This window comes from Tenrec ecaudatus, chromosome 7, assembly GCF_050624435.1.
Source record: "Tenrec ecaudatus isolate mTenEca1 chromosome 7, mTenEca1.hap1, whole genome shotgun sequence".
NCBI lineage: Eukaryota > Metazoa > Chordata > Mammalia > Afrosoricida > Tenrecidae > Tenrec > Tenrec ecaudatus.
The window spans coordinates 22,601,122-22,625,218 of record NC_134536.1 but is presented as its reverse complement, the minus strand read 5'-3'; positions in this window follow the sequence as shown (position 1 = coordinate 22,625,218).

Below are 24,097 nucleotides of genomic sequence, written 5' to 3'. Positions count from 1 at the left end.
AGAGTATAAAAACCAAGCTTTGAATGTACAGGGTACTTCAGTCCATCAGACTGTTGTCCTCCCTATCCCATTCTTGTATATGTCTCTTCTTATTTTCTTTCATCCCACGCCTCATTTCACATGCAGCTTGGTGGGGGATAGCTAGTCTATCACCGCAATTCTCAAAACAATTGCTTTCTACTTGAACCCTTGGTATCAGTTCCTCACTTTTCCCCTCCTTCCCAACTCCCCTTTCCCCCATGAACCCTTGATAATTTATAAATTATTATTATTTTGTCATGTTTTACACCATCCGATGTCTCCCTTTACCCACTTCTCTGCTGTCTGTCCCCCAGGGAGGAGGTTATATGTAGATCCTTGTAATCAGTTCCCCCTTTCTCCCTTACTTTCTACCCTCCTGGTATCGCCACTCTCACCACTGGTCCTGAAGGGTTCATCTGTCCTGGATTCCCTGCGTTTCCAGTTCCTATCTGGCCCAGTGTACATCCTCTGGTCCAGCCAGATTTGTAAGGTAGAATAGGGATCATGATAGTGGGGGGTGGGGGGGTTAAATTAATATTAAGTCACACTGGAAGACAATCTTAATCCCATCCAAGTATTTGATCCTAACCCCAGCACCTGTGAACATGACCTTGTTACATTAACCCACTGCCAGGACTCCTTGAGTATCCGATAGTCACTCCTTAACTCTTGCAGCATGACTCCCAATCTGATTCCAATATCACCCCAAACCTCTTGATTGTCAAAGATCACGAGTGGTTATTTTTCTTTCCATTTCCTTTTATAAAATGCCTTCTTGGAAGTGTGTGAAACCATCGGAAACACTTTCTTCTTGAGATAATTATGGAAGACATGCAGAGAGTCATTGGTATTAATTAGCACAATATCATAGAACATAATTAAAAAAACCCACTGCCAGTGAGTCCATTCCATCTCACAGCAGAACACAGACCACCTTAAACCACAGATACCCCATTGGAAAGAAATACTCATCGCAATGTGTTGTGGCTTTTTGATTCATGAGGCCAGTGAACCTACACCATGTATCTATTTTCTACCCTTTTATTCCTGACAGAGCTGCCCATGGCTCAGAACATATGACTTGTTAATACACCGGAAGTGTCATTCCTGATGCAGAGAGAGAAAGAGTGACTGCCTGATGTTTACTCTCCCACCCACTTTGTAATCCACAACAGAGGATGAAATATTCAGAAACAAGTTACACAAGAAATATCCTCTGCCCAGGCGGCTGTGTTTATTCTCCCGCTGTGATCTATCAGTAAACAGCTGTTCCCAGGCTTCTGTAGCTAAGAATTCCCTCAGCACAGCAAGGTGGGGGAAAGGACTCATCCCTTCAAACAGGTGGCCCTAGGGCCAGAACATGATGTGTAATGCTTTACACAATATCATACACGTTGGGTACTCGGTTTATGTGTTCGACCTGTCATTGCCGAAGAGAAAGCTCATGTACGCCAACGCCTCTATCATTCTCAAGAGAGGAAGCAACAAGAATTGGGGCTAATGGAACTTCTGATGAGGTAAAGAATATAACAAAATATGAAAACCTGTAGAGGGCCTGCCAAGTTCTGACACAAACCCATCTAGTTTTTAAAAACCCCGTGATGAAGAGATTTAAAGATGAAAATTTCACATTGGCGAAATCTCATAAACAGAAAATATCGAATTAAATGTAAGTTCTACATGCACTAATCAGATAAGGGGTTTGTTTGGAAAGCAACTCACAGATGCAATCCCACCTTTCATTCGGTTGCAGGAAGGGCATGCTTATCAATCACTGACAATGAACGACAAAAATGTCTGGATAAGCTCCTTCAGATGAGCCATAAAGAATTACACAGATGACTGCGCTGCTTTCATCGTGGGGACGGCTTGCCAAATACAGGGCTTTGCCCCCTCATTGAGTATAGCATTGGCATGTGTCTCTTAAAAAATAATAATCTCAGAGTTTAATATTCTTTAATATTGAAAAGCATCTAATAAAAATCACGAGTGCTGTAGAGAAATAAATTAGTTTTACTTCAGAGGCCAATTTATCCTTCATTTAACAAGAATAGACGAATCATGCAATTCATGGACTAATTCCTTAGAGAAAAGAATTAAAATTCTTCATGTGGAAAATGCTTAACTTGGCGAATTTGAGGTATTTTCAATAAATGTCTAGAAAACACCATTCCAGTTTCCATTACTAATACAAAAGTTAATTCAAAAGTGACTGCAATTAGGGAGCTAAAGTGTTAAGGATAATTTAAAAATCTAAATGTGTAGGGAAATAATCATGTATTTTCTCTCCTCATTCTAAGTTGTTCTTCCTTATAATTTATTACTTTGTCAATATAACCAAAATCACTACCATTAACTCATCTGCTCACCAAACTGCTGTCAAACACTATTTCTTTATTTTTCAAGGAACATTACAAGATACTAAAGATTAAAAGATGAATAAAATATGAGTCACTTAGACTACGAATTTGAACGTTCAGTAAGAGAGGCTAAGAAGACCAAACAGAAGAAGTAGTAACTAGGTGTCCCTGGCAAGCCTACAGTTCTTAGCTTACTGAGGATGGGTGACAAGAATTTCTTGGAAATGATTGTTGATGAGGAAAATAGGCTTCGGCGCAGTCAACGAGGTCCCATGCCGAATAATAGTCATAACAATGGAATATAAGGACTCTAGAGGAAGAATTTTTTCTACCACTATTATGTTTTGGAAGGAACCATAGTGGTGTAGTGGATTCCATGTGGGCTACTAACCAAAAGATCAGCAGAAAGATGAGAATTTCTGCTCACATAAAGACTTACAGTGGAATCCATAGGGGTGTAATGGTTATGAGTTGGGCTGCTAACTGCAAGGTTAGCAGTTCAAAACCACCAGCCATTCCTCAGAAGGAAGACCAGGCTTTCCACTCCAGTCACAGAAACTCACAGGGGCAGTTCTATCCAGCCCTATCACATGGCTATAAATCAGAATCAACTTAATGACAGTGTACTTGGTTTGGTTGGGTTTGGTTAATAAGGTCCTAAGAATCAGAATCAACTTAATTGCAACGAGTGAGTTGCTCGTCTTTAAGAGGCCTGTGGATGCTGTCAGGTAAGCACCCGACACCTGGACACCTAACTTCAGCCACCCTAAGAACAGCGAGGAAACTACCTGCTGCTTGAATGATTTACAGCCTCAAAAACCCTGTCCTATAGCAGTGGTTCTCAACCTTCCTAATGCCATGACCCTCTAATACAGTTCCTCATGTTGTGGTGAGCCCCCCAACTATAAAATTATTTTTGTTGCTACTTCATAATGGTAATCTTGCTACTTTTGTAAATCAGGTGACCCCTGTGAAAGAGTCATTTGACCCACAAAGGGGTGGAGACCTCAGGTTTGCAAACCGCTGCTGTATATGGTCATTATGAGTTAGAATCCACTTGATGGCAGTGGGTTAGTTGCTGTGTGTGTGTGTGTGTGTGTAGCTGTGAGGTAATCATTGAACAGCTAACTGCAAACTCAGCAGTTCGAACCCACCAGCCGTCCCTCAGGAGAAAGATGAGGCTGTGAGCAAACTTTGGGAAACGCCATACAGAGTCGCCATAAGTCAGAACCAACTCAATGACAATGTTTTGTTTTGTTGTTTGTTTTTTTATTCACTTTGGGATCGCTCCAATGTCTTCCATTGATAAAGCTTAACACACTCGGTGTAAGGAAGAAATGTTCACCGGGTCCCGTTCCAGTATCACAAAAGCGAGTCATGAGAGAGTGGATCAGGGATGAGCGATACTAAAATTATAAATGGGTCTGAAAGAAGCATGCATACAGGGCCCTAAAGACATGTGAAAACAGATTTCAAAAGCCTCTGGTTCCAGAAGTAAATGCGCCTTAGTTGCTGGGGTAAGCGCCCTTACAGTGGGACATGGAATAATGAAACGCTCTGTGGATGACGTTTTCGCTGGCTAATTTTCAGAAGTACATCACTCTTCTTTCTTCCTAGCCTTTCTTAGCCCAGACGCTCCACTGAAACCTGCCCGACATGGGTACCCTCGCTGATATTTGAGACACCAACAGCATCACAGCAAGACACAAGCACCATGACACCCTACCTGACACAAGCACCATGGCACCCCTTCCTGACGGACCAACGGTGCGAACCTTGTGAGGATAGCAGAGGGATGTTGTCTGCTAGAGCGCCAGAAGATAAGCCCCTCAAGTTGAAAAACACAAAATGCGCCTGAGAAATGGCTGCCTCCTTAAAGTAGACTCGACCTTAATGATATGTATGGAGCAAAGCTTTCAGGGCCTTCATTTGCTGATGTGATCAGAATTAAAATGAGAAAATCAGTCACAGATAGCCATCAGTAATCACAAAGTGGAATGTATGAAGTACGACTATGGGAAAACTGGCTGCTGTCAAAAATGAAATGCCATACTAGATCTTAATATCCTAGGCATTGATAAGCTTAAATAGACTGGTTTTGGCCATCTTGAATCAAACAATCACATGATTTTCCATATGAATGACGAATTCAAGAGGAATGAGATCTCAATTATGGTCAAAAAGAACGTTTCAAGATATACCAAGTGTAATGTTATCAATGATAGGATAGTATCCATCTACCTGTAGAGAAGCCAGGGACCTCGTGAGAGAATTGTGCAAGACCAATAACGTATTCATTGCAAATACCAACAATGTAAATGACGGCTATATATGTGTGCCTTCTCCGATAGAATACAGAGAAATAAAATCAACTACATTTGTGGAGACCAGGGAAAAGCTCAAGATCATCAGTCAGAACAAGGCCAAGAGTCAACAGCAGAACAGATAATTAATTGCTCACATATAAGTTCAAGTCAAATACTAAGAGAATTAAAACACATCCACAAAACCAGATTACTACTTTGAGTTCATGCCATCTGAATTTAGTCACCATTTCAGACTCGATCTGGTGTTATGTGTGAGAGTTGTGGTATAACATTAAAAACATCATACATAAAGAAAACACGGGGTCATTTAGAAGACAGGAAAGGGAAAGTACGACCAAACTGGATGTCAGCAGAGACTCTGAAACTCACTCGATTCCAGGAGAAGTTGAAGCAAGAGGAAGAAATTATGAAGTAAACAAGCTGAATGGAAAATTTCAAAGGGCAACTAAAGAAGAAAAAAGTATGATTGTGCTAGTCTGGGCACAATAGAGAAACAAATCCACAGAAACTCATGCATAAGAGAGAGTTTTATATTAAGGGTAAGTGCATGTCAAGAAAACATCCCAACCCCGTGCGGCCCAAGCCCACTAGTCCAACATTAACCCATATGTCCAACACCAATCCACAAAGTCCTCCTCCATCTCACAAAGCAGACACAATGACGCCGACTGCAGGCAAAAAGTTTCCACACAGCTGCTCCAGCACCCAGGGCTGCATCGGGGTAGGTCCATGTGGCTTCTCCTCGGGGATGCCTTGCAGGAAGTGAGCCTTGCCAGTTGAAGCAGAGACCTGGCTAAGGCAGCTGCACCCTGGTCTGACCATCAGAAAGCAAGAGACGCGAGAACTAGAAAGGCGAGGCTCACCGAGCCATTTATCCCTCCGCCCTTCAATTAACCTCACATATGTTTATCGGCCAGGTTGGCACAATTAACTACCTCAATGATAATGAAGTATGAAAAGACCTGGAGTTAGAAAGCCCAAAGGGAAGAACATAGTTGGCATTTTCCAAGCAAAAAGAACTGAAGAAAAAATTCAAACCACGTGTGGCAATGGCATTATTGTATGGAAAAATACCAAACAGTGTGAGGTCTCAACAGAAAGAATACACCATTCCTGTACCAGAAAGAATTGGTCCACATTCAACCATTTCAGAAGGTAGCAATGGTTTAAAAAATGGTGTTGAAGAAGTCCAAGCTGCACTGAAGATATTAGCAATGATTAGAAATTCTACAGGCACAAGAATGGAAAGATTTCAACACATTGATGAAGCAGTAGAGGTGCTCACTGGTCTAGGCCAAGACATTTCTAAGACAGTTACCTGGCCAACTGACTGGAAGAGACCTCTATTTGTTCCCGTTCCAAAGAAAGATGTCCCAAAAGCAGTCCCCAAAGCTGTCGAAATTGTCGAACACTTGCACTAACATCACATACAGGTAACATTTTGCAAACTGTAACTCAAAAATGGCTGCATTGGTCCATTGACAGAAAACCACCATAAAGTCAAACCAGACTGAGAGGAGGACGTGGAAAGAAGAAAACTGTTGCCAGTGTCAGGTAGATCTTAGCTGAATGCAAAGACCAGAAAGACATTTACCTGTGTTATAAACATTCCATTGTGTGGACCATGATTCTAAAGAACATTTCGAAGAATGGGAATTACCGAACACTCCACAGTGCGCGTGTGGAACCAGTACGAAGACCAAGAGGCAGCCATTTGGACAGAATCAGAGGATGCTGCATGGTTTAAAATCAGAAAAGGTTATGCATCCGTTTACCATATTTACTCAATTTGTATAGGAATGGGAAAATCCAAGAAGCTGGATTATATGCAGAAGAATACGGTATCAGGATAGGGGACGGATTCATTAATAACCTGCGATAGACAGATGACACAACTTTGTTTAATGAATGTGAAGTGAACTTTGCTTAATGGATGTGAATGTCAAGCACTTACCCTTGAAATTCAAAGACTACAGCTTTTGTACGATTACACCTCAATGAAAGAAAACAAACGTCCTTACAGCTATCCCAGTAAGCAGCATCCGGGTCAACAGAGGAAATACTGAAGTTGTCAAAGATTTCATTTTACTTTGAGCCACAATCAACGCCCATGGAAGCAACAGTCAAGAAATCAGACTAATGAATATATTGGACAAATGTGTGTCAAAAAAGACCACTTTAACATGCTAATGAGAAAAGCCATCCCCTTGAGGGCTGAGGTGCACCTGGCCCCATCCATGATCTTTTCAGTTGCCCCAGATGAATGCAAAAACTGGGCAATGAATAGGAAAGCTTGGAAACCTGGTGCATTTCAATTACGGTGTTGGCAAATGTTGAGAGTACTGTGGATTAAGGATGGGAGAGTTGTTTCGCATATGTGGGACACGTTATCAAGAAGGACCAGCCCTTGATAGAGGGAGGGTCAGCAACAAAGGAGGCCCTCTAAGTGATGGAGTAACACAATCTCAAACGTGTAAGGACTTAGAGGGCAGAGGACTGGGTACTCGCTATTCAGAGTCAATTTTGAATGGGAACTGACACAAAGGCACTTAACAGCCCAGGAATGATTTTTCTCTATGATCCTGTGATAGTGCTTAAATAACACATCTATCGAAACCCGCAGAATTTATAGCACAACAAGTGGTCCTTAGTGTATGCAACTAAAAAATAATAATAATTTAAGGGATGGGAAATCTCAGGAAGGAATGCAGAACAGTAACAAAAGAATCTAACAGTTTTACGAATGCCTAATCATTTATCTGTTTCAAACCCAAATCAATCACTCGCGGACTCATAGCAACCTTATAGGACACAGAGTTTCCAATGCTGTTCATCTTGACAACAGCAGACTGTGGCATCTCTCTCCAGATTGGGGGGGGGGGCGTGGGAGGGGGCGGTGTGTAGAACCTAACCAAGACTTAATCACTGTTCCACCGAGGCCTCGAATGTACCAGTACTAGTTCATAATTGTAACCAATGTGCCAAACACATAGATTTTCATAAAAGAGGACTCTGCATGGGGTCTGTGGAACCGCTGTGCTAGTTTCACAAATTTTCTTTAGTTCTAAAAGCGTTCCAAAATTTATTTTCTTTTAAATCAATTGCAACATTCAGAGAGAAAAATATTAACACTTGAGCCTTTGTATTTAAACCTTTGCAGCAATTTACAGGTTAAAAAAGCCTAGGTGACATAATCATTTAATCCCATGCTGCTAATCAAAATGCTGCAAGTCCAAACCAGCTCAGAGGTCCAGAGAAAGTGCCTGGGCCGCTGCTGCCTCCACGCAGAAACGCAGGCCCCATGGAGCAGGTGTGCTCGGACGGCCGGGGGAGCCGTGAGTTCGAATCCACTCAGCAGTGACTTTCACAACTGACAACACTGGCATGTGGTATGCTTTCTGCTACCTTGTGGATTTTAAGTCTGTAATAAAAGACATTGCTCCGTGTCTGTAGATATCCATTTATATCACCTATCCAAATACTTACATGACTTCATTACATGCATATTAAAAGCCATGTTTAATACGACCTATATTTGGGGATATGTAGATCAGTCTTCACTATATGACATTAGAAATGAAGATGAGATCAATGTGCTTGTACAAACATGTTTGTGTATTTATTCCACTATTGGTTTAGGACAGATTCCTAGAAGTAGAATTATTAGATCAGAGGGTATGCACATCTGATGAATTTTTTACTCTTGTTAAAATTGCCTACAAGAGAGCTGATATGTTGTTTATTTCCACCAGGAGACTATCAGACAAGTATGTGACCCCTTATTTGTTTTCTTTGATGAACTGCTCGCTTCAAAGCCCTGAGGAGCCGTTCTGCTCTGCCCTCTATTGTGGCTATGAGCCGAACCCACTTGTGGGCAGTGGTCTGGCTTTGGTGTTTGGGTTGGTGAAGCACCTTTTGTTTTGCTTTGGTTTGTTTCTGATGAGATTTTTCCCAGCTCTGTTTCATAATGATAAGAATAATAATCCTTTCACATACCTTGTCACTTCCTTTTCCTGCCTGATAGCTCTACTGTGTGTGCTTATGTTTTCTCACATAGATTTTTCTTTCAATGTTTATGACTTAAGAGTTATAATCTTTATGTAATTAAAATAGTTAATAGGTAATTTAATACTTAAGATCTTACTTCAAAACACTGCCATCATCCAAAAATACATATAAATCTATATTTCGGGATACATTTCTTCTAACATATTGGAAGGTATTTTGTTTATTGGTCTATCTCTACATCAAAAGTGATTTGTTATCCAAGCACTGTGTGATCAATGACATAGAACCCTCCACTGACTTTAATTTTTAATTAATTATTACTAACGTATACATGTCGGGGCCTCAGGGGTCTTGTCTGTCTCATTCTTTTCATGTGCCCTTTTCCCTGACACGGGGACCCTCTGCTTTGAATGTGCTGTGGTAAGTTTCCAGGGAGTCCGTTCTGACCCACTGCGACCCCACAGACTAGAGGATGAAGCACTGCCCAGTCCTGCGCCCTCCTCACCATGGATGGAGCCCGCTGTTCCAGCTGCTGTCAAGCCATCTCATTGAGGGCCCTCCTTTGATTTGGCTTGATTTTACTGCTGCCCTTGGACTTTAATAGCTTTAATTGTGGACACTATGAATTATGTTTTTGACTACTCTGTAATCAGATTCTTTTTCCATTAAATGTAAAACCATTTAATCAAGTTTCCAGAAAAAAAGTTCCACATTGATTTCTTTCTAATTAGATTGTCTTTAAAAGAACATTGACAACTTCTAGTATTGTCCCCTTCAAAAGATTATACCTCTTCATTTGTGCAAATAGCTTTTTATATCTTAGTAACATGTACAATTCAGCAGGCTTAATTTTTATTTCATATTTTGTCCCTTCTGAAAAGCACATATTTAAATATGTGTCTTCTAGCCACTTATAGTAGGCTTAACACAAAGCTGTCGATTTCTGCATATTGATTTTGAAATCAGCTACATTTTATTTCCACACAATTTTCTCGAGAGAATATTTTCCAAGTGGACAAATATATTAGTGTAAATGACAGTGAATTTTGCCTTCCTTAACTACAGGAGTGTTTATACCCTCTTTTCTCTCCTCGTTTTTCAATTTTCAGTGCCCTGTCTAGCACGTCGTGAGCAATACGGCTTCATAACAACCATGAGGGACAAGCTTGCTCTCTTCCTAATCTTAACAGGAGTGCCCTACTGAATCATGATGATGCCTGCTTATCAGAGACAGTGCAGTAAATTGGTCATCAAGAACAAGAGACCCACCCAAAACAGGAAACCTAAGAACGCCTAAACAACAAATAACCTTTAAAAGTCAAAAAAGCAAACTGAATTCCCTGCCATCTCATTGATGCTAATACACAGCCAGCCATTAGGCAAAAAGAAAGCTTTCTTGTTAGTGTTATAAGACAACTTATCCATATTATATATTTTAACTTATCCAATGAATTTTTAATATTGATTGAGATTGAAAAATAATATCTTTTAATAAACTAGAGCTCATCCCTAACTTAAGATAGGGTTCCAATTTGACAGTATTTCATAAATGATAAATTAAATACCTTTTTTATTATCATTGTCTTTTATTATCTTTATAAACATGAACTCAATTAGTCTTTGGAGGTTGGCATAAAAATAATATGAGCAAAGTATGTGATGCAATGTTTATACATATGATATCTTACTAAAGACCGTATGTCATACGTGTGTGTCTGATCATAAGTGCAGTATGAAGTAAGTCCAATACATCATAAGTCAGGACTACTGTACATCAGACTTTGATAGCTATATTTCCCAATGAAACATTCTTGGATACTTGTTCATAACTTCCTAGTGCTTTTATATAATGCTGAATAAAATGGTGAATGTTTATGTAGATTTTTTTACATGGGGAGAGTGTGACTGCAGACCGCCACTGTCACAAATCATGCAGTCTTGTTTCCCACCTTTGGGGAAATCGCGGTGACCAACACATCTGGGGTGCAACAGGCTGCACCCTAGGAAAACCACCGTCGGGCTCCGATATCTCCCCTGACAGGGAAGTACTTCATTTAGACTTTGAATCAACATTTACCAGTGAAATTCATCTGTAGGATTTGTATGTGTGTGCCAATATTTTCCATGTGAGTATTATTGTCATTGAAAATGTTTTCATTTATTTTTATAAAGGAATTCCAATAGTGAAGAAATATCAATCCCTTGAAAGTTTCTAGTAAGTACTGCCATCATAGAACCTAAGCCCACAAATTATATATACATATTTGTTCTTACAAGAATATATTACTCTAGGAAGACTTCTTTTTACTAGTTACACTAAACTGCTGTTTGATTTTAAGAAGACATTAAATGATCTGTTTTATTTAAGGCTCAAAGATGATCTCAGAGGAATACTTTCAGGAGTTCATCCAGACTTCACGGTTTCAAAAAGTCTGTAGTCCATGAAAACTTGAGATTATGTTTGCATTTTACTCCAGTGAATTAGAATTCCTCTATAGACCCTTGCACCAAAATGTTCAGGAATGCTAGCCAGACGCCATCTAGTTCTTCTGGTGTCATGACAAAGACTACAGTTATTCACGGAGGCAATTGGCCACACATTCCAGCTTCCTGGATGGGGTTAAATTTACAGTTTCAACTCAAAACGGTAGATAGAAACTTGATGCACTGACCATTTTGCATTGACCATAACATCGCCCAACAGATCCCCTTAGAAACCTAATTCGATTGGACCTTTCTGAAGGCACCCTAACAAGGCGAAGACAAGAGCGCTTGTCTGCAGTCATCCACTGATTGCCAGGGCAGGTTTTAAATACCGTTTCTTTGGAATAAACCCATGCACATATGAACCGGAAACCCAGTACCAAAACTTTCTGATTTATCCTCCTACATCAGTTAGGTCTTCCTAGTTTTGTAATGAGCCCATACATTTTCTTTTCTAGAAATCTATGGATGGCTTCCCAAGCCTTCTGCAATTCTGTAAAACGTCTTTCAGCATAATCATCTACCCTCCCACAGTGATAATTTGCTAGTTCCTCTATTGAACTTCAGTCATCGCTGCTGGAGTGCTCTGACTCTTGCTTCCATAGGGGCTGGATTGTCTGCAAGTCTTCTACCCAGCTGCCCTCGGACATGTCTCTTGCCTTTGTCCATGTGGGATCCTTTCTGATTCTCAAATACTGTGTCTTCATTTGGTAACCCAAGATCTTCAGATATGTCACTTTGATGGCAAAGCCTATTTGGAGTGTCATATATCATAGAATACTAAAGAAGACTTTTATTCTTGAGGGGACACCAAGTACCTTTTCAAAGTTAAAATTGAAACTTGCCTTTCCGGGCTCCCTGTAGATAAGAAGCTAGCATGTCGCCAAGGTGCTACCAATCCATGAGGGGTGGATCCAGGTGTTTTAGGGGGTAGAGCTAATATAATTATAAACCAAATCTTTAAGGAAAGACAATAGGCAAATTTACATAGTCAAAAGTAACTTCAAGCTCATCTATTGATTTAGAAATGAAGGGTTCATAATTAGTCACACACATGAAAATATTGACAAATTACTAATATCACAAAATCTAGAAAATGGCCATTTACTTTTACGTTGAGTAGCTGCTGCTCACACCTGCACAATGCTGTCTCTCCCACATGGGAGCTGCACTCTCTTTGCATCTTCGGGTGAAAATAATTATTTTATGTCAAGAAAGTGTGAATTCTGACTTCCTCCGAGAAAAGTTAATAGAAATGTGTTTTTTAAATTTACTTTTTGATATGTGCATCCTAAATTTTATACCCAAATGTACTAGCTGTTGGTAGTACTGAGATAAGGCTGTGCCTTCAAATAAATTGCATTTCAGAGATTTCCCCCCAAAATAGAAAAGCACATTTGATGCATTTTTAATTAGAGAGACAACATTATCAAGCATACACCAGACAGGACTTTTCATTTTAACTTGGCATCAGTGACAACCAGATCCTCAGTTTATATTATTAAGAACCTGCTAACTGGAGGCATTTTTCCTACTAGCTTCTGTGGCAAGCCGTGTTCTTTCCCCATGACCCACATACAGGTGGTCACTGTAGGTAACACTCATAAGCCATGAACTCTGGCCTTGCACCTGGATGTCCTATTGCCAACTGAGTAGGCACAGAGGCCCCTAGGGGTATTTCTAGAAGCCATTCAAAGACAGAGTGGCTCTCAATAGCTTAACTATGGATGTTGTTGTTAGGTGCCATTGAGTCAGTTCCAACCCAACCCGACCTACCTAGGAATCTATGAATGAATCTTCTCAATCTTCCTAACGATGCACAGAAGTGCCTAAAGCCTCCATATAAACATCCCATGCAGTTCCTGTTAAATACGCTAACTTGAGGGTCTCCCTGGATGGCTGTCCAAAGTTCCTGGAGCCAGTTCCAAATCACCTAACAGAGGGAGAAGCTTGGTGGGTTGGTGGAGTTTCAGTGGAAGAAAATAGCAATCTTACTTTGGTGAGATAGAAATACTTTGCTTTTCCAAATTTCAGAAAACCCCTTGAGCCAAGTGAATACGTTGGAGAGAAAGTCACAGGGTTGTGGAAGAGGCCTCTGTAATGCGGGGTTCTGAAGCTTCCACTCGGGAGACATCCGTGTTGGAAGGCAGCGGCATGAAGAAACAGACTCATAATGGAATTCATAAGGAAAAGGATGGCATCTACCCTGTTTCCCTGAAAATAAGACAGTGTCTTATATTAATTTTGGCTCCCAAAGATGCGCTAGGTCTTATTTTCAGGGGATGTCTTATTTTTCCATGAAGAAGAATACGGTACACATTTATTGTTTATTATTTTATTAAAAGAGACCTTGCACTTGCTGTCTGCTCCAGCTGCACTGCAGCCAATAGTGAGCTGCTTGGCAGCACCCGCAGCTACTGTCCAGACTTCAGAGTTACAGTAGCTTCCGGTGCCTTATTTTCAGGGAGGTCTTATTTTCGGGGGGTGCCTTATATTTCGGCAAGAGGCAAAACTGTTAGGTCTTATTCTGGGAAGATGTCTTTTCAGGAAAACAGGGTAAGGCCCAGAAATAAGAGCAGTAGAAGTCTCCAAGCAGGCTTCCATGCCCCAAGTGGCAAGGCTCTTAGTAAGGTCTGTACTGGATGGTGAAGATGATAGGACCCCAACTGAAGGAGTCTGAGATCTAGTTTAAGTAATACTTCTGACGGGATTCTCCCAAGCCTATGGAGCTGCCAAATAACGTTTGGTGAATTCCTTTATCTGCATAACTTAACCTATTTAGAAGAGACTGTCATGTTCACATAAAAAGAATTGGACAGTTAACTTACAACCAGTGTCTGTGGCACCTTTGACTTGTGGGGTGCCATGGCAAAGGGAACGGAGGGAAGCCTGTCCTGACCACTAGTTTGGGTCTGGCTCTGTAACTATGAGCTCTTGTAGAACTGCATTTAATCTTTCAAAGCCTATTTCCATTTTTATTACACATTGTGAGATTAATTTACCAACACCTGCTCACTAAAAGATTACTAATCCTGAGATCAGGGACTGTGGACTTTACTAGTATTTTTTACCTGACATACAGTAGAGGATAAATGTTGTTGTTCATTGCTGTCCAGTGGGCTCTGCCTCATGGCTACTGTTTAAGTGACAGAATGAAATGGTCACTGGCATGTGGGGTCCACACCAGCCTATGTGACCCCTCTGCCCTGTGCTCACAGTAATGAGTTCCCAAACAATGTTCACTCACTGCCACCAAGTCAATGTCAACTTATGGTGACCTTGTAGGACAAAGTAGAACTGCCCGGGGGCTCAGAAACTGTAACTCTTTAGGAGAGTAGAAAGCTCCATGTTTCTCCCCACAACAATGTTAGTGGAGGAAAATAAAAACAAACATTTAGTAACTAAATAAATTCTCCCTCTCATATTTTACCCTGCATTCACTTTTATTGGCATGCTGAGCACATTCTACTGAAATTATGCATATAAAGCTATAAACCCTATTAGATTATAAGTTCCTGGATGGCCAGCATCATCTTATTTACCTAAAAATCCAGCAGTGCTCACTGAATGTTTGTTGAATGGATTTATACCCAGGACTGCAAATTAGTATTCCTACTATGAACCTCAGGTGGTTAACATAACCTCTGGAAATTATTTTTAATTTCTATGTTTTAAGCGTAGAGTGAAGATGTTAGTCTAGAGATGAGCTCTTAAGATCTCTTTCAGTTAAAAATAAAATTTATATGATTGTAATAACAAATGTGTTCTCATTTCTCAAACCACTAACAGTATCTGAACCAATTTAAAGGGAAGGAAAAGAGAGCCATCCAGGGGAATTTTAAAGGATGGAGAGACATTCTACTAAAATTTGTATGATAAAATCTTGCCGGGTGTTTTATTTCACCCAACACAATGATAAATAATAAAATGTTTATTTTCAGAAGACAATTAGATAAGCATAAATGGTTTATGCTCTTTGGAGACATATAAGAAAATCTCCAAAATATGTGTAATCTTCTTTGTTTGGAACTTACCATGATAGGGAAGATGTCATTTCGGTTACTTGAGAATTTAAGATATAGCACTATGATTCCTGGTTAAGATTACTGTATGCAAGTTATGAAGTCATCCTTTAGGACTGTACTATCATATTCAAGAAAAGTATATTAGACACGTAGGCACATATGAAGACCATTTGGGAAAAACTTCCTTTTAACAAATTTGATTTCTGCTAAAGAATAAATGCATATATTGGAATGAATCAGTTTTAGGTTTCACTTTCTCTTAAAATTTACATTTCAGCTGAATCTACATAGCACAACTGCAGGAAAATCTCATCCTGACAGAGAAGAACCTCTGGAAATTCTCTCCTCAACATGAAACAGAACATTCTCCACGAAGATAACTTTCCCCATTTAGCTTTATTGCAGCCTGCAAAATAAATACCAAGTGAGCCTTCGTTTTCTGCATCCTGCCCAGTGTTTGGTATCGCTTGCTCCAGAGCCTGACACTAATTTTCATCATTTAGATAGTTGCTCGGGATGTTTGAAAGGAAATGAAGGAAAAGGGGAAGCAATTAGAGAAGATGGGTAGACAAAGTCGGGGCTTCACTCCCCACACCCTTTGCCAAAAATGAAAAACAAAACACAAAGCCCCATAGTTAACAATATTATTTGCTTTTCTCAACAGAATGAAGCCTATTACTCCCAGCTCCCCACAACCTATCTCTCTCCAATTAGGAAGAACTTCAACTAGATCCATGGAGATTTTTTGCTAAAACAACTAAGTGTGGGAAACACCAGAAAGAGACAAACCTAAAATCCAAACCCACGGACATGGAGCTCTTTCTCACTCCCAGTGGCCTCGGGGTGGAACTGCCCCAGTCCAGTTTCCCAGGCTGTAATCTTTACGGAAGCAGATTGTCACATCCTTCTCCCAAGGTGAGTGCAAACCCACCACCTGTGTTAGCAGCTGAGTGCTAACTACTTGCCACCCTCAGACAGCTCCTAGGAAAGGGATGGTTGCCCAGCCCAGTAAAGAGCACTTCCTCTAGACGGCCACCGCATCTGGAATGTTACCACTGGGAACCCATTTTGGGGGATTGTTTTGCAGTGGGTAAGCAGGGTGTGTGTGTGTGTGTGTGTGTGTGTGTGTGTGTGTGTGTGTGTGTGTGTGTGTGTGTGATTACAAATATATCCAACTTTTATTAGTCAACAATGTTGCATCCAACCAGAAAAATAAGTAACCTCAGACTGGGGAAACGGAGAGAAGTGGCCTGGGATTGAACAGGGCTGTGCTAGGGAACCAGACGAACAGCCTGCCTTCAGGAATTAGTTCCTTTGTATCACTAGGGTGGGAAGCAGGTAGGCAGAAATAAACAGGAATAAAGAAGGGTCACAGAGAATGGAACAGCAAGATAATGGCAAAGCTTATGTGTACAATGGTACTCCGGACAGACTGTACCTTTTAGTCTACTTTTTTCAGATTTCAGAAAATTTTCTCTTAAAAATCAGACAGTGGCCTTAAAGGTCAACCTTCACTTTATTTTCTATTGAAAGACTTTCAATGACCAAAAAAACAAAAGTTATGTAACCGTTACAAAGACAACAATTACCCAACAACCACAAGGAGAGAACTGGTAAGAAAAATACTCTTCGGCTTAGGATGTTCTCAGTTGAGTGTGTAAGATATTGTTTCTGCTCTTTATTTTTCAGAAAAGCATCCTCTGAGCAGTAGGTTTGGATGCTGCCCTAACTTTATCACTAACCTTGTACCATGAGAGAATACAATTCTGACACACCTTTCCTGATTTTAAATCACACAATATTTCCTTGTTCTGTTCCCCCAACTGCCTCTTGATCCATGTAAAAGTTCCTCATGAGTGCAGTGAAGTGTTCTGTAATTTCCATTCTTCTCAGGGTTATCCACAGTTTGTTATGATCCACATACTCAAATTCTTTGCATAGTCGATAAAGCAAACATCTTTCTAGTATTCTCTGTTTTGAGCCAAGCTCCATCTGACAGCAGCAATGGCATCCCTTGTTCCACATCCTCTTCTGAATCTGCCCGGAACTTCTGGCAACTCCTTGGCAATGGACTGATGCACCCATTGTTGGATGATCTTCAGCTAAATTATTCCTTGCATGTGATATTGTTATATAATTTAAGCCTTCTGTTGGCTCGCTGTCTTTGGAATTGGTATAAATATGGATCACTTCCAGTCAGTTAGAAATCCATAAATTCTTCAGTGTCAGTTTTCCTTAGTCATTATCCAGCTTTCCCCTGCATATGAGATCATTGAAAACGCCAGGGCTTGGGTCAGTCACATTTTAATTTTCAAAGCGGCATCCTTGTTCTTGAACATGTGAAAGAGTTCTGTGCAGAAGATTTATCCAATGCAATGCACTGCTTAACTCCATGCCTCCTGCTTCCACGGGCATTTATTGTGGACACAAGCAAGGGGAAATCCTTGACAACCTCAAACATATCATCATTCATCATCATGTTACCTCTTGATCAAGCTGTGAACATTTTTGTTTTCTTTACATTGAGGTGCTATCCATACTGAAGGCTGGATTCTCTGATATTCAGCAGTATATGCTTCAAGTCCTCTTTGATTTCAGAAAGAAAGGTGGTGTTGGCTGAGTATCATAGGATGTTAATGAGCCTTCCATCTATTTTTCTGCATATGTCTGGCTTCTCTGATTATGTGCTCAGTACACCGACTGAATAAGTATGATGAATGGACACAACATTGCTACACACCATACTGATTTAAAATCACATAGTACCCCCTTTCTCTGTTTGAAGAACTCCCCTCTAGGCCTACACTCAGGTGCCACATTTAAATGAGCACAATTAAAGGTTCTGAATCTCTCATTCTTTGCAATGTTCGCCATAGCTTGCTATGATCCACACAGTCTAATGCATTCGCATCGTCAATAAAACCCAAGTAAATATCTTTCTGGTGTTCTCTGCTTTCACTCAAAATCCATCTGATGTCAGCAGCAACATCCCTCATTGCAAGGCCTCTTCTGAATATCGCTTGAATTCCTGGCAGTTTGCTGTGGGTGTACTGCTGCCACCATTTTTTAAATATTTTCAGCAAATTTTTATTTGCACGTGATATCAGTGTTGTGGTTCAACAACTTCTGAATGCTATTGGAACATCTTTCTTTGGAATGGGCAGAAATATAGATCTCATCCAGTTGGTTGCCTGACAACAGTCTTCCAAATTTCTTGGCATAAATGAATAAGTGCCTCCACAGCGGTGTTGGTTTGGTGAAGCATTTTAAATGGTAATTTGTCAGGTCTTTGAAACTTGTTTTCCAGTAATGCCTTCGTTGCGACTCCTTACACTTTTAGTTCTTGATCATATGCTACCTCTTGAAATGGGAGAATACCAACCAGTTCATTTTGGTAGAGTGGCTCTGTGTATTCCTTCCATTATTTTGGACGCGATCGCGCAATATCTTGTCCACAGAATCTTTCAATGTGTCAACTTAAGGCTTGAATTTACTCTTCAGTTCTTTTAACTTTAAGGCATGTCTCGGGCATTCCTTCCTTTTTGATTTGCTAGTTCCAGATCTTTTCACTTTTGATCATAATCCTTTGGTTTCTTCAGCCGCCCTTTGAAATGTTCTGTTCAGCTCTTTTACTTCATCTGTTCTTCCACTCACTTTAGCTGCTCTATGTTCAAGAGCAAGTTTCAGAGTCTCTTCCGGCATTAACTTCTGACATTAACCTTCTTTACTGTCTTTTTAATGACCTTTTCCTTTTTTTCATATCCAATGTTCTTGATGTTATCCCACAACTCATCTGCCTTCAGTCATTAACGGTCAATCCATCAAATCTGTTCTTAAGATGTTTTCTCAAGTCAGGTGGGATAAAGTCAATGTTGTATTTTCATTTGCTTCAGCTTCAACCTGAACTTGCGTATGAGATTTGATAGTCTGTTTACAGTAGGCCCCTAGTCTTGTTTTGGTCTTGTCTCTGCCCACAAATGTAGTCAATTTGATTCTTATATGTTCAACCTGGAAAGGTCTACATTTATATTGGCCACATTTATATTGGCCATTTACATTGTTTTAAACCAGTGGTTCTCAACCTTCCTAATACGTGGCCCTTTAATACAGTTCCTCATGCCGTGGTGACCCCCAACCATAAAATTATTTTTGTTGCTACTTCATAAGTGTAATTTTGCTACTGTTACGAATTGGGTAACCCCTGTGAAAGGGTCGGTCAACACCCGAAGGGGTCGTGACCCACAGGCTGAGATCTGCTGTTATAGAAGAAGATATTTGCAATGAAGAAGTCACTGGTCTTTCCAAATTCTATTATGTAATCCTCGGCTATCTTTTTTTCACCAAGGCCTCATTTTCCAAATACTGGTCCTTCCTCTTTGTTTCTAACTTCCCCAGTCCAATTACCAGTAATTACTAGTACCTTTTTATTATTTCAGAATGAAGAAATTGCTCAGTTCCTCAATTAATTAATTCATCACTGGCTTTAGTGGTTGGTGCAGAAACCTGAATGATATAGCTGCATTAACTTCTCTTCCTTTAAGCCTGTGTAATGGCATTTCTTAATTCAATGACTACTTATGGGAATTTCCTTCCTCCAAATCACAAAGCCCTGAGTAACATTGAAAATTCTTATTCAATTTCATACACAGCAAATAGGGAAAAAATCAAAAGAACAAATTGGAAGTATCAAATTGGTTTGGCTTCTCATGGAAAACAAAAAACAACACACACACAATAGTGCCTGGTTCTCGTGTCAGCTATTTTGGTGTTCTGCATGAACTTCTGTGGGCAGCGCACATGTATAATTTCACTTGGCATTTCTAAACTGGGTAATTTATTTTTTCAGCCATCTTAATTGTTCTTCCTGCTTTTCTTGAAATATAAAAAATAATATTCAGAACCCTGGCATCAATTAAAAATGTATGCTTTCTAAAACATTTATTTATATTAATTTTACATATTTAAATATTTATGTGTCACATTAAACATTTATGTTGAAAACCTATTTCTCAGTTGCTAATGAGAATCCATTTGAATTATGCCAAGACATAAATATTTTCTTAGTATAGGTTTCAAATGTTATTTTTCTATTTAAAAGCCATGATGCATTTAGGCTTGTCCTTAATATATATGCTTTTTAAATAAATAAAACTGTGGACATCATAATAGTGCTCTGAGTGGGTTTATGGGACCAAACAGTTTAATTTTCATTCTGCCTGATTTCACCCTTTATAGGATCTAAGAAAGTGACTAACCTATCGGCACTTCGGTCTCCTCATTAGTATGAAATAATAGTACCTGGTGGCATAGTGGTTATGAGGTGTGCTGCTTACCACAAGATCAGAGGTTCAAAGCCATCAGCTTCTCCTCGGGAGAAAGATGGGGTTTTCTACTCCCACAAAGAATTACAGTCCCAGAAATTTAGAGGGGATATTCTACCCTGTTCCGTAGGGTAACTTTGAGTCCAAATCAACTTACTAGCAGTGAGTTTGGTTTTAGAGTTTAGCTGCTTCTAAAAGGATATACCATGAATGGTAATAGACTTGATGGCAAATAGCAACAGCAAATCAAAGGATCTCTTTGGAACTCCAATGAATTTTAAACCATCCCTGACACTCCTCTCTCCAGTGCTAGCCTACATGATGTGTTGATCTTGCTTTCATTGTCATGTCAAACATCATTCATGTACATACAGACACACGATAAACAACAACAACCAAAAAACCCACCGCACTGTCATTGAGTCAGTTCCAACTCAGAGAAATTCCATAAGGCAGAACAGAAATACTCTTGTGGGTTTTCAAATTTGCAAATCTTTATAGGGATGGAAAGCCTCATCTGTCTCCAATAGAATGGCTGGTGGTTTCGAATGGCTGACCTTGTGGTTGGTTAGCAGCCCAGTGAATAACCCCCTAGGAAACCAAATTCCCTCCTACACATGATAGGTACTCTCAAAATCTGCATACACACACACATACATCATACGGCGCCTACTGAGAATCTGAGATAAGCAAGACCTAGGGGTGTGCTGTGCTTGAATACAAGACAGTGACTGGCGGGAATTGCTGGCACAGTACTGGGAGTTACTGAGGGCCCTGAACTACACAGGAGAAGGCCCCAGCCCCACTTCTCATGAAGATTACCTCAAGGAACAGGTGTTTCCGTTACAGTTTGATACCAGGGGAGACATAATTTGGTGTACCCACTGGAAAGGGAAACCCCTAATCTAGGCATACCCCACTGCTGGCAAACTGATTTCAATTCATGGGGACCTTATACAAGAGTTCCAAGACTACAGAGCTTTCTGGGAGCAGACAAACCCTTCCCCTCTCACTAAACAGCTGCTGGGGCTGAATTGCTGATTTTGTGGTTAGCAGCCCAATGCTTAACCCACAGTGACACTAAATGAAAAAAAAACCCAAAAAACTCACTGCCATGGAGTTGATGCTGATTCATAGTGATCCTATAGGACAAGGTGGAACTTCCCCTGTGTTTCTGAGATTGCAACTCTCTAAGAGGGTAGAAGCCACATCTTTCTCCCTCGGAGCATCCGGTGGTTTCAAATGGTTTATCTCGTGGTTAGCAGCCCCATGCATTAGCACTGTACAACTAGAGCTCCTTAATCTAGTGACAGCCAGGGCTCCTGAAGCTCGGCCCTGAGGGCCTTTGTCCTGCAACAATGACTGCACAGGAAAGTTTGAGGCACGTTTGTTTGACATGTGCCAAAGAATAGAAGAAATCAAAGACATTGTGCCCAAGGCTTGCCACTGACAGGTGCTAATGCACAGCGTATGGATCTTGCCATTCTGAAGAAAATAATCAGTGACTAGACACCACAGCGCTTTGAGGGGAAACAGGCAGGCACGATTTAGGGGATACTTTAAGGGATAAAGGTTTCCAAAGAAAACAATACTGGCCACAGCCATGACAGTGGCACAGGGCAAAGAGGGACAATCAAGGGGCTCAGAAGGAGATTGCAAGGGATCAACATACAAACTCACAAGTGCCTTGGACAAGTGGTAACCATCAGAAGTGAAAAGAAAGTACGTATCAAATATTCACCAATCAAATGGGTTTGCAGAACAAAGCCTGTAGAGGAGCTAAAAAGGACACTGGTTGGTGGAATGAGGAGGAGGGAGGCTGATGCAACTGCTGTGGTTGGCAGGGTGGAGGAGCACAGAAACATGCCACTGTCTTCCCTTGTCCCTCTGCAGCCGACTTCGCATTTCCAACCCAAGTTGTCCGCTGCTCGGGGTACTCGTAATCTGGAAGCCGAGCAGGTACATGCAAAGTAGATGTGTGCTTCATAGCCCTCGCTACCATGTGAGGTCAACACTGGACTAGCTTAACCATTTGCTGCTTCTTTCCCGTCCTTCACCCTCGAGCGCTGCCAGCTGCCCAGGGGTTGGGCATTAGGGCTGTTGATTCTTAGTAGAGGGAGAAGTCAGTCCACAGAATTCAAATAGTGTGTGTGTGTATATATATATAATTTTATTGAGGGTTCATGCAGCTCTTATAACAATCCATACATCCATGTGTCAAGCACATTTGTACGTATGTTGCCATCAGCCATTTCTAAACATTTTATTTCTACTTGAGCCCTTGGTATCAGATCCTCATGTTTTCCTCCCTCCCCTACTCTCCCATCCTCATGAACCCTTGATAAAATATAAATCATTACTATTATTTTCCTATCTTACACCGTCGGCTGTCTCCCTTCACCCATGTTTCTGTTGTTCATCATCCTGTGGAGAGGAACGGGTTATACATCGATCATTGCAATTGGTCCCCCCTTTCTCCACCCATCTTCCCACTACCCTCATGGTATCACTACTCTCATTATCTGTCCTGAGGGGTTTATCTGTCCTGGATTCTGTGTGCTAGATAGCCACTTGTTTATCTTCAAATCTTTAAGACCCCAGATGCTATATCTTGTAATAGCAAGGCACGATCAGCTTTCTTCACCACATTTGCTTATGCACCCATTTGCCTTCAGCAATCGTGTCGGGAAGGTGAGCATCACAGAATGCCAGGTTATTAGAACAAAGTGTCCTTGGCTTGAGGGACGACTTGATCAAATCAGTTTTATGCATACAAATTCTCAGACATGCATGCATACACACAGGCCCTCCAAAAGCTAAAAAGGAGTAACTAATAATTAACTAATCATCCCCCAAAATCTAAGTTTGTTGTTTTAAATCCATCAACCACTCTTTAGAAGGAAAAAAAATCTATTGCTCTGCTCCCATGAAATTTTTGGCCAAAGAGCCCTATGAAGCAATTCTACTCTGTCCTCTGGGGTCACTATCCTTTGGAATCAACTCAGTTCTACACAACCAGAACAGCCTGTTTCACACACATGCGTCACCTTGTGTGTAGTTTCAGACCTCCGCAAACAAGAGAAAGTGCTTATATTCACTCTAGAGGATCATTGTTCTCCTTCCTACTCCTCTAAAGAAGAGATTGGCACTGTCAACAGTGCTCAGGCAATGCTGCTTTGGGGCCCGTTTAAGCTTCACGGATTTTCAGAGTGCAGTGCAGAGCAAAGAGAGATACCAACGTGCCCCAGCGTCGAGAGCAGAACAAAAAGGTGACCCCAGGGTAAGCTGCCAAGAACCAGTTCCCATCAAGAGTTACGTGCTTCCATTTCAGGACAAACAACAGATATCTAATTAACTTGGACATCTAATTGCCTTAAGTGAATGTGCAGCCAAAGGGGACAAAGGGAAGAAATTAAACAGAAGGGAAAATAGGAAAATGACTCAGGAGATGATTTATTTGAGGAATAAGATTCTATTTAGAAGTGCGCTTCCCTGTAATAAAATATACTTGGCTAACAATGACAACAAACTTTGAAGAAGGGATAGACTGT